Here is a 14,507-nt window from a genome sequence, read left to right as displayed (position 1 = left end):
TGGAAATTATATAGCGTGCTTCCGCGTGTGTAAGCCCGTAGGCGATGGCTGCTTCCTCGGCTGCTTTCGAGTAAGAAGAGTATTAAGAAGTTACAGAAAGGAATTGGTGACGGCCAATACTACTCCCTCATTCGTGCATGCGGCGTCCACACATACGGCGTTCGTTTCGGAGCCGTAGTATTTGTGGAGCGCCACTGCTCGGGCTCGGCTTCGTTGCTCGTGATACTGGGGTGCAAGGGAGAGGCTTGATGAGAAGGTCTCGGTGAAGGGGCTAGGTATGGGAAGGGGGTAGGGACATTCACTGGGACACGAGCATCTAAAGTCTCCAGGATATGGCGACCGGTGGAGGTCTTGGTGAGACGGAAGTTTTGGGCTTGGCGATGAGGCTCCACAAGGTCCCCAACTGTGTTGTGGAGGCCAAGCTGCAGAAGGCGTTCTGTTGAAGTATTGATTGGGAGAAGTAGGGCCGTCTTGAACGCTTGATGAGTCGTAGGTAGGGTACTGTGTATAAGAAACGGCTGAGGAAGAAGGCGTGAATAAGACGACATAGGTCTTTCTCTTTCATGCATGTGTGATGGCCCAAAACTCAGCGGATGAGGTGCGATATCGCGCCTGCCAGCCGGTTTAGTTTCTTGAGAGTTAAGGTGATGTTGTCATTGTTCTGGATGTGAAGTTCCAGAACACGAAGCGTATTAACCTCTGGGATAAGACGGCCATCGAGTTCTATGACAATGGATATAGTACGGCATCCACGGGTCGTGCGGTGAAGTATAAGTAAGTAGCTCAAACTTTTGTGGGGAGCATGAGAGTTGGATGCTCTGGCCGTGTTCTTGCGTGAGTGATGCGGTGCTGCGTAAGGTACCCTCTATGTCGCCATCACTACCGTATGTGGTCCATAGTGTGACGTCGTCCGCATAAAGGGTGTGTCTAAGATGAGGTATCGCAGACAGTTTTCGGGCGATGGGAAGGAGGGTGGCGTTGAATAGGAAAGGAGAGAGGACGGACCCCTGTGGTGTACCGACGCTCCTGAGGGTGTAGAGGGGAGAGGCAAGGGAGCCACAATGAACCTCAGCCATTACACCGTTACAAAAGCCTGAATGTAAGTGTACATCTGTACACCTATGTTCTGGGGAAAGAGGGCAGTCATTATCGCCTGATGTTCAACGCGATGAAAACCTTTGGACAGATCCAAAGCCAGGACTTCCTTTGTGTAGCCTAAAATAGCCTGGTCGAAGATGTCGTGAGTGAGCTGCAGCATGGCATTCTGAGCGGAGAGATGGGGTGGAAGCCCACCATGCTGTGTGGGTAAATATCGTTGTCCGCTATGTGAAGTGTCAATCTCGCAAGTGCCACGCGCTCAAAAAGTTTCCCGAGACACGAAGTGGGCGAGATTGGGCGCAGATTTTCTAGTTTAAGAGGCTTGTTCGGTTTTGCTATAAATATTACCTTCGAGTGTTGCCAGGACTGAGGGAGGGTGCCCTCCGCCCAGCATTTGTTGAAGTAGTCTGCAATCTGTGCAATTGATTAGTCATCCAGGTTGCGGAGTATAGAACTGGAAACCCGTCTCATTTCGTTTCATGACATGTTACCATTACTGCCTCTCCAGGTGGTCGAAATTTTAAGAGTTCTCCATTACGGCGTTTCTCATAGCCTGAGTCGTTTGGGACGTTAAAACTGATTGATTGATTGATTTTTAGGAAATGAAAGGCGCAGTAACTGTCTCACTTGTTTTCTGTGGACACCTCAACAGCGCCGTAAGGTAAGAGAGGAAGGTGGGACTGAAAGTGGAAAGCAAGAAAGAGGAGCCGTAATGGAGCGCTACGGAGTAATTTTGACCACCTGGGGATCTTTAACGTGCGCTGACCGGCGCTGGCTTTGGAACGTTAAACCCCACGAACCAACCATTAGTGCCTCGATCCCCTGCTGTGTCCTCCAGCATGCTTCAATATCTCTCGTTAGCGCGAGATTCTGTATCACCAGCTTCAGACTCACACATTTCCCACTCCTGCCTTCCGACACAGCATTCATCCAGCTATGTAATAGCCCTCAGCTTGTAATTTCTGCCTCGCCAGAGCCAACATTGACCATATCACTTAAGGCTACACTAGCCAACCTCCACCAAATAAAACTCCGTATCCTTTCAAAGGAGCAGTGGAAGGCTGCCTTGTGGAGCCGAGCGCCAGATCTTCAGGAAGAGATCCTGGATTGTCTAAGGCAACGGATGCCTATCAAGTGAGAGACTTCCCTCCTTCCCGCACTGCCCCTTTCCAATATGGGATAAATAAAGTTGCTACTCACTCATTCTCAAATGTTCGTTTTCTAAAAATTATTCAGGTATTTAATAAAGGTTTCCAAAGGAAGTAAATCCTCTCAATTCCCATTGTTTGTTATTCCGCTAAGATATCTACAGAACTTTTTACCACTTGCTCAACAGAAGCGTTCTATTAATCAATAATATAATTGGTCCAAAGGAAAGGCCCAGTAGCTTTGAAAATTCTCCCGTGGACACTTGAACCGCACCGTAAGAAAAGGGAGGAAGGTAGGAGCGAAAGTGCAAAGACAAAAAATGGCTTTGGCTCAACTTGGTTAAGCCGGAAAATTGCGAAAGCAATGCCCATGGCTACGCCCTCGCTCACGTGATAGTCCTGCTGTTGTAGTGCTTGTGTGAAACTTGTATATCTTGTGCTGCTGTGGTGATCACTTGGCTATTATAAGTACAACTAGTAATGAAACTATAATCGCTGCGGCTGTGAGGATATACTTGGTTGTTGGCGATATTAATGCAGACTGTAGAACTGCTGTTCCTGCACTGGCTACAACGGCATGCTTGGAACACATGGTAAATGTCCTGGTAAATCCAAGGTACACACTAGTCACACAAGAGACACATTGGTACAGTGGCTCATCGCTTTTATTCAAGCCGATAAACACAGTTCGGTGGTCCGTGAAGAAGTGACTCCACTTGTAAGTCTCTTATTGAATACCCGTCTGAATTTCTGTAGGCGACCAAGTCGAAACTGCTAACCCATTGAGTAGTTGATCTTGGCTGGTGAGGGCATAGCTGGAGGTAGTACTTTTTGTCTAAGGCCTCGATGATTTTGGAGACTCTTCTTGGGTTCTTGTTGAAATCACCAGTGCATATGAACATTCTTTTATCAGTGCGCTTCAGCAGGCCGTTTGCGAAGGTTTTGAGTGCAGCATCGTCTCCTGTTTGCGGTGAGATGTAGACACCAGCCACAGCTAAGTCCAAAGCAATCACTTCAACCCACACTGCTTCCCCATCTTTGGTAGGCACTGGGGCTGTCACTGCGGTTGCTTACAAGAGTTGCCTTACGTATATGCATACCCCTGTGTCTTTGGTTATCGCGCCTAGCCCCCCCGACAAAGTTGAACCCAGTTGTGCAGATGGGAGTATCCCCAGAGCACCCTGTCTCAGTGAATACTAGCACATGAGCTGACATTAAGCGTGTATCTGTGGCTATGTCGTGTTGATGCGCAGCAAGGGATCTCACGTTCAATGTGACACCATGACCTCACTTTTGGCGATGAAGTCTTCACAACGACTGAACGCTGTAACCATCCTATGCTTTTCTAGCCTTTCAAATTCTGCCACGAGAAACTTGTCGGGATTAGGCTCCTTATGAATGAACTGTCGGCATCCATCCTTGTTTGTAAGATATAAGCTTTGTAAACTTGTAGCACGACTCAATGCTAAATACACCAATTTCTGGTGGTGGTTGGATGCATACTCGTAGAGGACTGCATCGAACATTCCACCTCGCGACTTGTATATGGTCATTGCACTGGCAAGTATTATTGGAAACTGCGTCTCCTTGACCGACATACTGTTAAGGAAAAGTACACAGTGGTAAACGCTAGTTCACTGTTAGACGCACACAACACACCGCGCACCACAGAACGAAGTCAGCTAGGCCTGAGCGTCGTCTTCTTCCCTACTTACATCAGCACGTCGTCGTCGTCTTCATACTGTGCTCCGTAACAGTACTCCCCGCCCCGAAGAAGCACCGTCCCGGTGCGTCCTTGAAAGGAGCACTCGAATGATATGGTTTTAGACGGGCGACATGCACGAGTTCTGGATGAGGGGCTGTGGAAGGATTCTTGGGCTGTAAAGGGGCGATCTCATAGGTCACATTGGTGACTTGCCGCAAGACGGAGTAAGGACCCACGTAACGAGGCAAAGGTTCCTCACACATACCTACACGGCGAGCCGGGTGCCTACGAGGGAACCAGGAGGATAGTGGACGTCTCGGTGATGAAAGTCATAACGACGTTTTTGAGAGCGCTGAGACGCTCTAAGACGTTCTCGAGCAATGTGGCGGGCGGCATCAGCGCGGGCGATGGCATCCGAAGCGTAGCTGCAGGAAGAGTCGTCAAGAGACAGCAAGGTGTTGAGTGGGAGCAAAGGGTCAAGGCCGAAGAGTAGATAAAAAGGAGAGTATCCGGCGGTATCATGGCGTGAGTGTTATACGCCATGCGCAGCGCCTATAGGGGCGCCAGTGAAAGCCGCGTAGCGGCGGCCGTCGGAACCCGAGGCGGGCCCCATGCGGCAAGCGGGGCCGTGGTGCACGCGTGCGATCAGCCGTTTGTGCGCGTCTCGCGGGCTCTTCCGCAGTGACAGGATCGCACTGTACAATAGTGGACATGTGTTCGATATCACGGCCGTCTGGGACTACATCGCCTCCATATGCATCAAGTGTGTGCTGAAGACGAGCGTCAACAAGGCTGCGTACGAAGTGGAGCTCATTTGAGTTCCCCGCTTTCACAACATCGCCACGCCAATTCGTTCATTCCTTGACCTATGAAACAATGTTCTTTCTTTGCTTAATGTTACACGTTTGCTTCGTTTACATGCAATAAATTGCTTCAGCAAACTAGGCAGCGTCTTCGAAACTGCGAGTGGTTTCTTACCGGTGCGACCGCAGGAAAAGCCAGCGAGCTTGCAAACCAGCATTCTGAGCATCAGAAAAATAGCGCATATTGGGCTCCTGTAGCAAGAGTTCAGATTTTTTATGCTTGTGCTTTATCATGGCTTGTACGGCATGGATTTCACGTCCGTCGTCAAAACGGCAGAGAGGGTAGATACTTTCATAGGGGAGTGAGATATCAGCAGAGGAATTATCTGAAAAGCTGCATCACAGGTTGGTCAAGGGCATATTAGAGTTAAATTTTATATTTGATTTATTATTGTAGTATCATCTTCATTTCATTCGTATTACCCTCGCGCCAAACTGCAGAATTACAGTGTGCTTTATAACCAGTTCTAGAGCCCTTAGTCTGGATAGCAAGTGCAGCGACATGTTATGTTTTCGTAATCTTGCCAGACAACGCACGAAGGGTGCAATGACAAGCAGAAAATCCTGAAAACATAGTTATCACTCAGCCCTGCCACACGGAAAATTTAATGCCATTTCCATCAAATGACACTCGTTCAAAATTATATTTCTTTGCTACTACACGAGAAAATATAATGACATCTGATGAAAATGACATTAGGTTTGCTCATCCGAATGCGATCAACGAGGAAATATGTTTATCTCTACACACGAGACTCGGTGAGAAGATACACCCAAAATACATTACAAAAGTGCCACCTGCATTAAATACTAATGTGCTCATAAAATTTTGCAGCTAATCATCTATGTGAAATATGCCACATAGCATCGTAAAAAAGAACTGGCACCCATAGCTGCCAGCCAACTCATAGCCACCGCACTCAGCGCGGGCGGAACAGGTCGCTTCTGCTGCGGTGGTTTGTCGGCGCCGAGTCGCCGACACGGCGGATTTCTTTCGCCCCCTTGAGAAAAGCACGCTCTGTTGATCTTAAATAATACGCGCTTAATTTGTTGAAGGAATCTAAAAAAAAATTATCTTTACTGAGGATCGCTGTTATGTAACGAGATTTTGGAAGAAGTGATAACAGCAATAAAAGCAAATTTCTGCTCACATTAGCAGTGCCGCTGGTGTGATGAAGCTCATACGATTTCGTTCTCTACCTACGCTGCTAAGACGTCGCCGAAGTTACACCTTCCGTTTACTGTAAGACAATTTGTGAAACAATTGAGCTGATACTAAGGCAGTTTTATGAATATGAAATTTACTATTTCCAAAGCGCTTCCAGCTACGGCATTGACGCGAAACCGTTTAGGCGTTTAGGCCTGGCGACTAGGGCTCAGCACACAGCCAGAGCGCCGTCGTCGGCCACTTTCGCGGGCCGCGTCGTTGCGGTAAGCTCGCGGTATCTGATGTGGCAAGTGTTACGATTTTGACGTACGTATGCTTCCTTGATGAGGCCAACCTCGGGCATTTTTTGACGGGCCTTATTACGCCGAGCGAACGATCAGGGGAAAACGTACGGGAGTCACCGGGGCTGAAGTATGTTGCTTGGTGTGGCAATACTCGATGGTTCTATAAAAGCGCCGTCGGACAGTGCACTAGATACTGCCTATTTTACGTATTGCTCTTGACACTTGCTTTAGAGCGCAAAGTGTAGGTTATTGAAACTCGTACGCGTTTCGCAGTCAAGCGCAGACTTGCGCACCTTGCCCTTTCGTAAACAAACGCCGCCGACACTGCTGCTAACTTCGTAATTGGTAGTCCTAATCAACAAGTTGCCTCCACGTGCCTTTCTCTCTTCGGCTTGGTACCGTTGCCTATCTGCGTTGAAGCATCTACACAACGACTCCAGACTGACGTGTGGCTGGCTCAGGACGGTCCCCAGTCCCACGAATCTGGCCATTCGGCTCAGCCCCATCTACGGTACAGCGCGACGTGGGAATTCATTGGGACAGCCACATCAACATCGCCAACCTTTCCATCGGGCTATAAATTTACGCCCCGAACCTTTGCGCCCTTCAGTGGGCATGGGATGGCAGCGGTGACAATGGTCGCTCAAAACCATTTCTGTTTATTCGTCCAGGCTACAGTCATCGCCACGTGCCTTTCTCTCTTCGGCTTGGTACCGTTGCCTATCTGCGTTGAAGCATCTACACAACGACTCCAGACTGACGTGTGGCTGGCTCAGGACGGTCCCCAGTCCCACGAATCTGGCCATTCGGCTCAGCCCCATCTACGGTACAGCGCGACGTGGGAATTCATTGGGACAGCCACATCAACATCGCCAACCTTTCCATCGGGCTATAAATTTACGCCCCGAACCTTTGCGCCCTTCAGTGGGCATGGGATGGCAGCGGTGACAATGGTCGCTCAAAACCATTTCTGTTTATTCGTCCAGGCTACAGTCATCGCCACGTGCCTTCTGTCTTCGCCTTCGTACCGTTGCCTATCTGCGTTGAAGCATCTACACAACGACTCCAGACTGACGTGTGCCTGGCTCAGGACGGTCCTCAGTTCCACGAATCTGGCCATTCGGCTCGGCCCCCTCTACGGTACAGCGCGACGTGGGAATTCATTGGGACAGCCACATCAACATCGCCAACCTTTCCATTGGGCTATAAATTTACGCCCCGAACCTTTGCGCCCTTCAGTGGGCATGGGATGGCAGCGGTGACAATGGTCGCTCAAAACCATTTCTGTTTATTCGTCCAGGCTACAGTCATCGCCACGTGCCTTCCTGTCTTCGCCTTCGTACCGTTGCCTATCTGCGTTGAGGCATCTACACAACGACTCCAGACTGACGTGTGCTTGGCTCAGGACGGTCCCCAGTCCCACGAATCTGGCCATTCGGCTCGGCCCCATCAACGGTACAGCGCGACGTGGGAATTCATTGGGACAGCCACATCAACATCGCCAACCTTTCCATCGGGCTATAAATTTACGCCCCGAACCTTTGCGCCCTTCAGTGGGCATGGGATGGCAGCGGTGACAATGGTCGCTCAAAACCATTTCTGTTTATTCGTCCAGGCTACAGTCATCGCCACGTGCCTTCCTGTCTTCGCCTTCGTACCGTTGCCTATCTGCGTTGAAGCATCTACACAACGACTCCAGACTGACGTGTCCCTGGCTCAGGACGGTCCCCAGTCCCACGAATCTGGCCATTCGGCTCGGCCCCATCTACGGTACAGCGCGACGTGGGAATTCATTGGGACAGCCACATCAACATCGCCAACCTTTCCATCGGGCTATAAATTTACGCCCCGAACCTTTGCGCCCTTCAGTGGGCATGGGATGGCAGCGGTGACAATGGTCGCTCAAAACCATTTCTCTTTATTCGTCCAGGCTACAGTCATCGCCACGTGCCTTCTGTCTTCGCCTTCGTACCGTTGCCTATCTGCGTTGAAGCATCTACACAACGACTCCAGACTGACGTGTGCCTGGCTCAGGACGGTCCTCAGTTCCACGAATCTGGCCATTCGGCTCGGCCCCATCTACGGTACAGCGCGACGTGGGAATTCATTGGGACAGCCACATCAACATCGCCAACCTTTCCATCGGGCTATAAATTTACGCCCCGAACCTTTGCGCCCTTCAGTGGGCATGGGATGGCAGCGGTGACAATGGTCGCTCAAAACCATTTCTGTTTATTCGTCCAGGCTACAGTCATCGCCACATGCCTTCCTGTCTTCGCCTTCGTACCGTTGCCTATCTGCGTTGAAGCATCTACACAACGACTCCAGACTGACGTGTGCCTGGGTCAGGACGGTCCCCAGTCCCACGAATCTGGCCATTCGGCTCGGCCCCATCTACGGTACAGCGCGACGTGGGAATTCATTGGGACAGCCACATCAACATCGCCAACCTTTTCATCTGGCTATAAATTTACGCCCCGAACCTTTGCGCCCTTCAGTGGGCATGGGATGGCAGCGGTGACAATGGTCGCTCAAAACCATTTCTGTTTATTCGTCCAGGCTACAGTCATCGCCACGTGCCTTCCTGTCTTCGCCTTCGTACCGTTGCCCATCTGCGTTGAAGCATCTACACAACGACTCCAGACTGACGTGTGCCTGGCTCAGGACGGTCCTCAGTTCCACGAATCTGGCCATTCGGCTCGGCCCCATCTACGGTACAGCGCGACGTGGGAATTCATTGGGACAGCCACATCAACATCGCCAACCTTTCCATCGGGCTATAAATTTACGCCCCGAAACTTTGCGCCCTTCAGTGGGCATGGGATGGCAGCGGTGACAATGGTCGCTCAAAACCATTTCTGTTTATTCGTCCAGGCTACAGTCATCGCCACATGCCTTCCTGTCTTCGCCTTCGTACCGTTGCCTATCTGCGTTGAAGCATCTACACAACGACTCCAGACTGACGTGTCCCTGGCTCAGGACGGTCCCCAGTCCCACGAATCTGGCCATTCGGCTCGGCCCCATCTACGGTACAGCGCGGCGTGGGAATTCATTGGGCCAGCCACATCAACATCGCCAACCTTTCCATCGGGCTATAAATTTACGCCCCGAAGCTTTGCGCCCTTCAGTGGGCATGGGATGGCAGCGGTGACAATGGTCGCTCAAAACCATTTCTGTTTATTCGTCCAGGCTACAGTCATCGCCACGTGCCTTCCTGTCTTCGCCTTCGTACCGTTGCCTATCTTTGTTGAAGCATCTACACAACGACTCCAGACTGACGTGTGCCTGGCTCAGGACGGTCCTCAGTTCCACGAATCTGGCCATTCGGCTCGGCCCCATCTACGGTACAGCGCGACGTGGGAATTCATTGGGACAGCCACATCAACATCGCCAACCTTTCCATCGGGCTATAAATTTACGCCCCGAACCTTTGCGCCCTTCAGTGGGCATGGGATGGCAGCGGTGACAATGGTCGCTCAAAACCATTTCTGTTTATTCGTCCAGGCTACAGTCATCGACACATGCCTTCCTGTCTTCGCCTTCGTACCGTTGCCTATCTGCGTTGAAGCATTTAGACAACGACTCCAGACTGACGTGTGCCTGGCTCACGACGGTCCCCAGTCCCACGAATCTGGCCATTCGGCTCGGCCCCATCTACGGTACAGCGCGACGTGGGAATTCATTGGGACAGCCACATCAACATCGCCAACCTTTCCATCGGGCTATAAATTTACGCCCCGAACCTTTGCGCCCTTCAGTGGGCATGGGATGGCAGCGCTGACAATGGTCGCTCAAAACCATTTCTGTTTATTCGTCCAGGTCAGTGAAATTCCACCCCTTTTGTCTAAGCGTTCTGACAACATTTTTTTGCTGCTATTCCCATGCCCAAGTATTTTTTTATTATTTTAATTTTTTTATTTATTTACCCCAAAAGGCCCAAGTGGGCATTACATAGGGGGGGGGGGGTGGTAACGTCATGAAATAAACACAATGAACAAATCGGAACAGTAACGTGGCGGCATGTAAAAGTGCTAAATATACAAGAAGAAGCAATTAGGAAAAACATGATCACAATATGATGACACGGAAATATGCAAGAAAATACATGACGCACAAAGGTTAAAGCAAAAGGAAAAATCGAAACAAAAGTAAACCACAAAAGGTGAAAATTTCCCACTACGCTGTTAGAAAATCGTTAAGTAATGAAGTAAACTGGTCATAATCGATAGTATTAACTACAGAAGAGGGGAGAGCATTCCATTCTCTTATCGCTAGGTGTAAAAACGAAAATTTAACTGCTTCAGTTCGTGCAAATGGGGGCTAGATTTTTTTATCATGGTCAAAACGATGAAACGTGCGTGTGGCGGGCGTAATTATCGGTGCTGAGAAAGAGGTAGGGTTATGGTATAGTTTATGAAAAAACGCAAGGCGTGATTGCTTACGTCTTCTTTCTAATGTTGGAAGTTTAAGATTCTCTTTTATTGCTGTTATGCTTGAATAACGTGAATACTGACGTGAGATGAATCGACTCGCTCTGTTTTGAAGTGCCTCTAATTTGTTAATAAGATACAGTTGATGAGGACACCAAATGAATGACGCGTATTCGAGCTTCGGTCTAACCAGTGTGGTATAAGCGATTAGTCGGGTATCTGTATTAGCTCTGCAAAGTGACCGGCGGATAAAACCTAGAGTTTTATATGTGTTAGTCAGAAGATTATTTATATGCACAGTCCATGATAAATTAGGGGTTAAATAAACTCCTAAATATTTAAAGGATTCGACAGGCTCTATTTCCGCGTTGCTAATATAGTAGGTGTTCGACAAAACCAGGCTGCAGGTACTGAATCGCATTAATTTAGTCTTTTTAGTGTTTATAGTCATTTGCCATTCAGAGCACCACATGTCTAACCTAGATAAATCATCCTGCAACATAACACAGTCAGTAAGATTAAAAATTGGACGGTAGAGGACACAATCATCTGTGAATAGCCTGATTGATGATGTAATGCTGGAAGCAATATCGTTTATATATATTAGAAATAATGTGGGCCCAAGGACAGATCCTTGAGGGACTCCAGATTTCACGGGCTGAGGAGAAGATTTAAAGTCGTCAGTAATAACCGGTTGAACTCTGTTGTTTAAATATTCTTCTACCCATCTGATAACCTTAATATTTATGTTAATGCTACTCATTTTATATATGAGGCGATTATTGGGCACACGATCAAAGGCTTTTGCAAAATCAATGAAGATGGCGTCAGTTTGGATTAACTGTTCTAAGTTACGGTGTAGGTCGATAGTTAGTTCAAACAGCTGGGTTTCACAAGAACGACCGCGCTGAAATTCATGCTGGCTGGGAAGCAAGATATGATTCTGAGTGATATATTTCATTATATGAGATGATATGACATGTTCTAGTAATTTGCAAACAACTGATGTCAGTGATATGGGTCTGTAGTTTTTCATATTATCTCTATCCCCTCCTTTAAATACAGGTAAAACGTGCAAGCTTCCAATCATCAGGAATCTCAGCCGTATCAATTGATTGTTGAAAGATGAGTGCCAGGATGCGCGATGTATATTGTTTTGTTATTTTTAGTAGCTTTGTGCTAATTTCATCAGGGCCCGAGCTCGAAAATGCAGGCAGGCGTTCAATAGCCCTCCCTATACCCTCAGGATGTATTTCAATACTAGGCATTCTGAATTCAATGCTAGGTGCGGGTTCAAATGTAGGCAACGGCTTTTCTTCTCCAAAAATGCTACAAAAAAAAAAAGAATTAAGCTGATCACACATGTCAACTGGGTCAATTGAGGTACCATCTGCAGAGACTAAACACGGGAGTTCCTTTTTTTGTGCAGGAGAAACGACTTTCCAAAATTTTTTAGGGTTGGTTTTCAAAAAGTTTGGCATGTCAAAATTAAAAAAACCTATCTTTCGCTTCTTCAATTTTCTGCTTGCAGGATTTTGCAAAGTTCATATATGCGGTCCAGTCCAACGTTGCCTGTGTGCGTGCAGCTTTCGCATACAGGCGTTTCTTTTTGTTCAGGCATCGTTTGATATCCCTTGTGAACCATTCATTATTTCCTGTGGTTAAAAGCCACCTTTTAGGAACGTATTTCTCCTGCAAACTTTTTAACAAATCACGGAAAAGCAACCACTTTTCAGAAACACTTCGATTACAATACGCAGATTCAAAGGAATAATAAAAGCTCTCAAGGTGGGTATGAATACTGTCTATGTCTGCTTTAAAAAAATCATAAATCAATTTTTTGGACACAGATACTTTCGGGGTTTCTATTGCCGCCGAGTGTGTTCATGTTACAAAAATGCTTCTTCTAAGCGGTGACGTGGAGCTTAATCCCGGCCCTAACAATTACTGCAGCAAGAACCACAGTGAAGTGTTAACTGCTATTCAAAATCTAACCGTGCATCTTGACGAGCGGCATGACAAACTGATAACTTTTATCGATGAAATAAAAGAAAATCAAAAATAGTTGGATAGCAAAGTATGTGCCCTAACTGAAAGACTTGCTACGCTAGAAGAAAAGGTGCAGTCATTTGAAAGTACATGCGATGAAACGCATTTGGAAAATTTGATTACAATTGCAACTAGGAACGAAAGTGTCGCTCTTCAATCACGGCTAGATGAATATGAAGACCGGTCCCGCAGGGACAACCTAGTGTTTTATGGGATTTCCGATTGGTATCTGATACTTGGGCTGCCTCTGAAGAAAAGGTTCGAGAAATAATTGCTAAGTTGTTTGATTTGCATTTAGCCGACGACGCTATTTCTCGTGCACATAGATTAGGTGCATTCGTCCAGGACAGGCACCGGCCTGTCGTAGCTCGTTTTTTATTGTTTAAAATTAAAGACGCTATCTTGTCACGTCACAAAGGTCGAAATTGCTAGATACCGGCATTTCAATCAGCGAAGACTTCTGCAGAGCCACCCGTAAAAAGCTGATTGATTTTGCCAAATCATCCGGGAAGAAATATCAGTTAAAATACAATAGACTGGTTATAAACGGTAAGAGCTATGTGTACTGTCCTGTCACTGACCGCGTTTCTGAGGCTGCGCCAAGCCGCGAGCACTCTCCAGATCTGTCCCGACCGTCATATTCTAATACAGATGTCACGCCACCCCCTTCATGGCCACAAGCGAGATCACATCTGCGCTCTTCGCTGCAAGAACTTTCCTTTCTGCTTTGCAACATTCGAAGCGTCATAAAGAAACGAGAAGCTTTGTCAGCTTTTATAGACACATGCTCATCTGAAATTGTCGTTCTAACTGAAACGTGGCTCTCCGCGAACATTGACAACTGCGAAATCTTAGACTGCCAAAAGAAGTACAACATCTTTCGATGCGACCGGGACAGTCTGCCTGGTGGCGGCGTTTTGGTTGCAGTCTCCGATACACTTCTTTCTTTTCACGTTCAGTTGCTTTCTACACTTGAAATTGTTTGCGTCAGCATACGTTTCAATCACATGGATTTCCTTTTACGTGCCTGCTATCGTTCACCCAGTTCGCCCATCGGCTTCTCTATCGACTTTCATGATGCTTTGAATACCCTGCATCAGAAGTTTCCTCGGTCCCCTATTTTTGTCGTGTCGTAGGTGACTTCAATTTTCCAAACATCAACTGGTCCCTATCTTATCCTGCACCTACCCTTAATTCTTCAGAGTGTAATTCTTTCATTAACGTATGGTCTGACTTTAATCTAACTCAGCTTGTTAAAAGTCCAACTCGCGTTACTCAGTCTAGTGCAACTATTTTGGATCTAGTGCTAAGCACACACCCTGACTTTGTTCATTCCCTTTCCGTTTTACCAGGTCTGAGTGATCACTCAGTCGCTGTTTTTAATGTGTCTACCACCTCACCTCGTAAGCAAAGCAGGTTGAAACTAATTAGGGATTACGCAAGAGCATACTACTCATCACTTAATATCAAACTTCAGGTTTTCGTAAATGAATTCCTTGAGATGTTCTTCAAGCGATCGGTTGATGACAACTGGCTCATATTTAAAACCAAAATTGCTTAACTGACTAACAACATGTGCCCCTGCGTACGATACGAAACCGTACAACCTCGCCTTGGTTTACGCCGACGCTGAAACGGCTGTTGAACAAAAAGAAGCGCATTTTTAGGCGTGCAAGGCTTACAATGAGTCAGGAAAGATGGGCCGCTTATCACAGTGTGGCTGATGAATACACAAATGCATTATCTGTCGCCAAACACGCTT

The 14,507-nt window shown here is 47.6% G+C and overlaps 1 pseudogene; it reads left to right on the top strand.

Annotated features, from left to right (window-relative positions):
* The first annotated feature begins 8,789 nt into the window (after positions 1-8,789).
* LOC146174495 (uncharacterized) lies at positions 8,790-14,107 on the top strand (annotated as a pseudogene).
* Positions 14,108-14,507: the final 400 nt, after the last annotated feature.

The sequence above is a fragment of the Amblyomma maculatum genome, chromosome 11, assembly GCF_055883805.1.
Source record: "Amblyomma maculatum isolate TAMU_Amacu chromosome 11, ASM5588380v1, whole genome shotgun sequence".
In the NCBI taxonomy this organism is placed as follows: Eukaryota; Metazoa; Arthropoda; class Arachnida; order Ixodida; family Ixodidae; genus Amblyomma; species Amblyomma maculatum.
The sequence above is the reverse complement of the archived record's forward strand: the minus strand, read 5'-3'. Positions and strand labels throughout refer to the sequence as shown.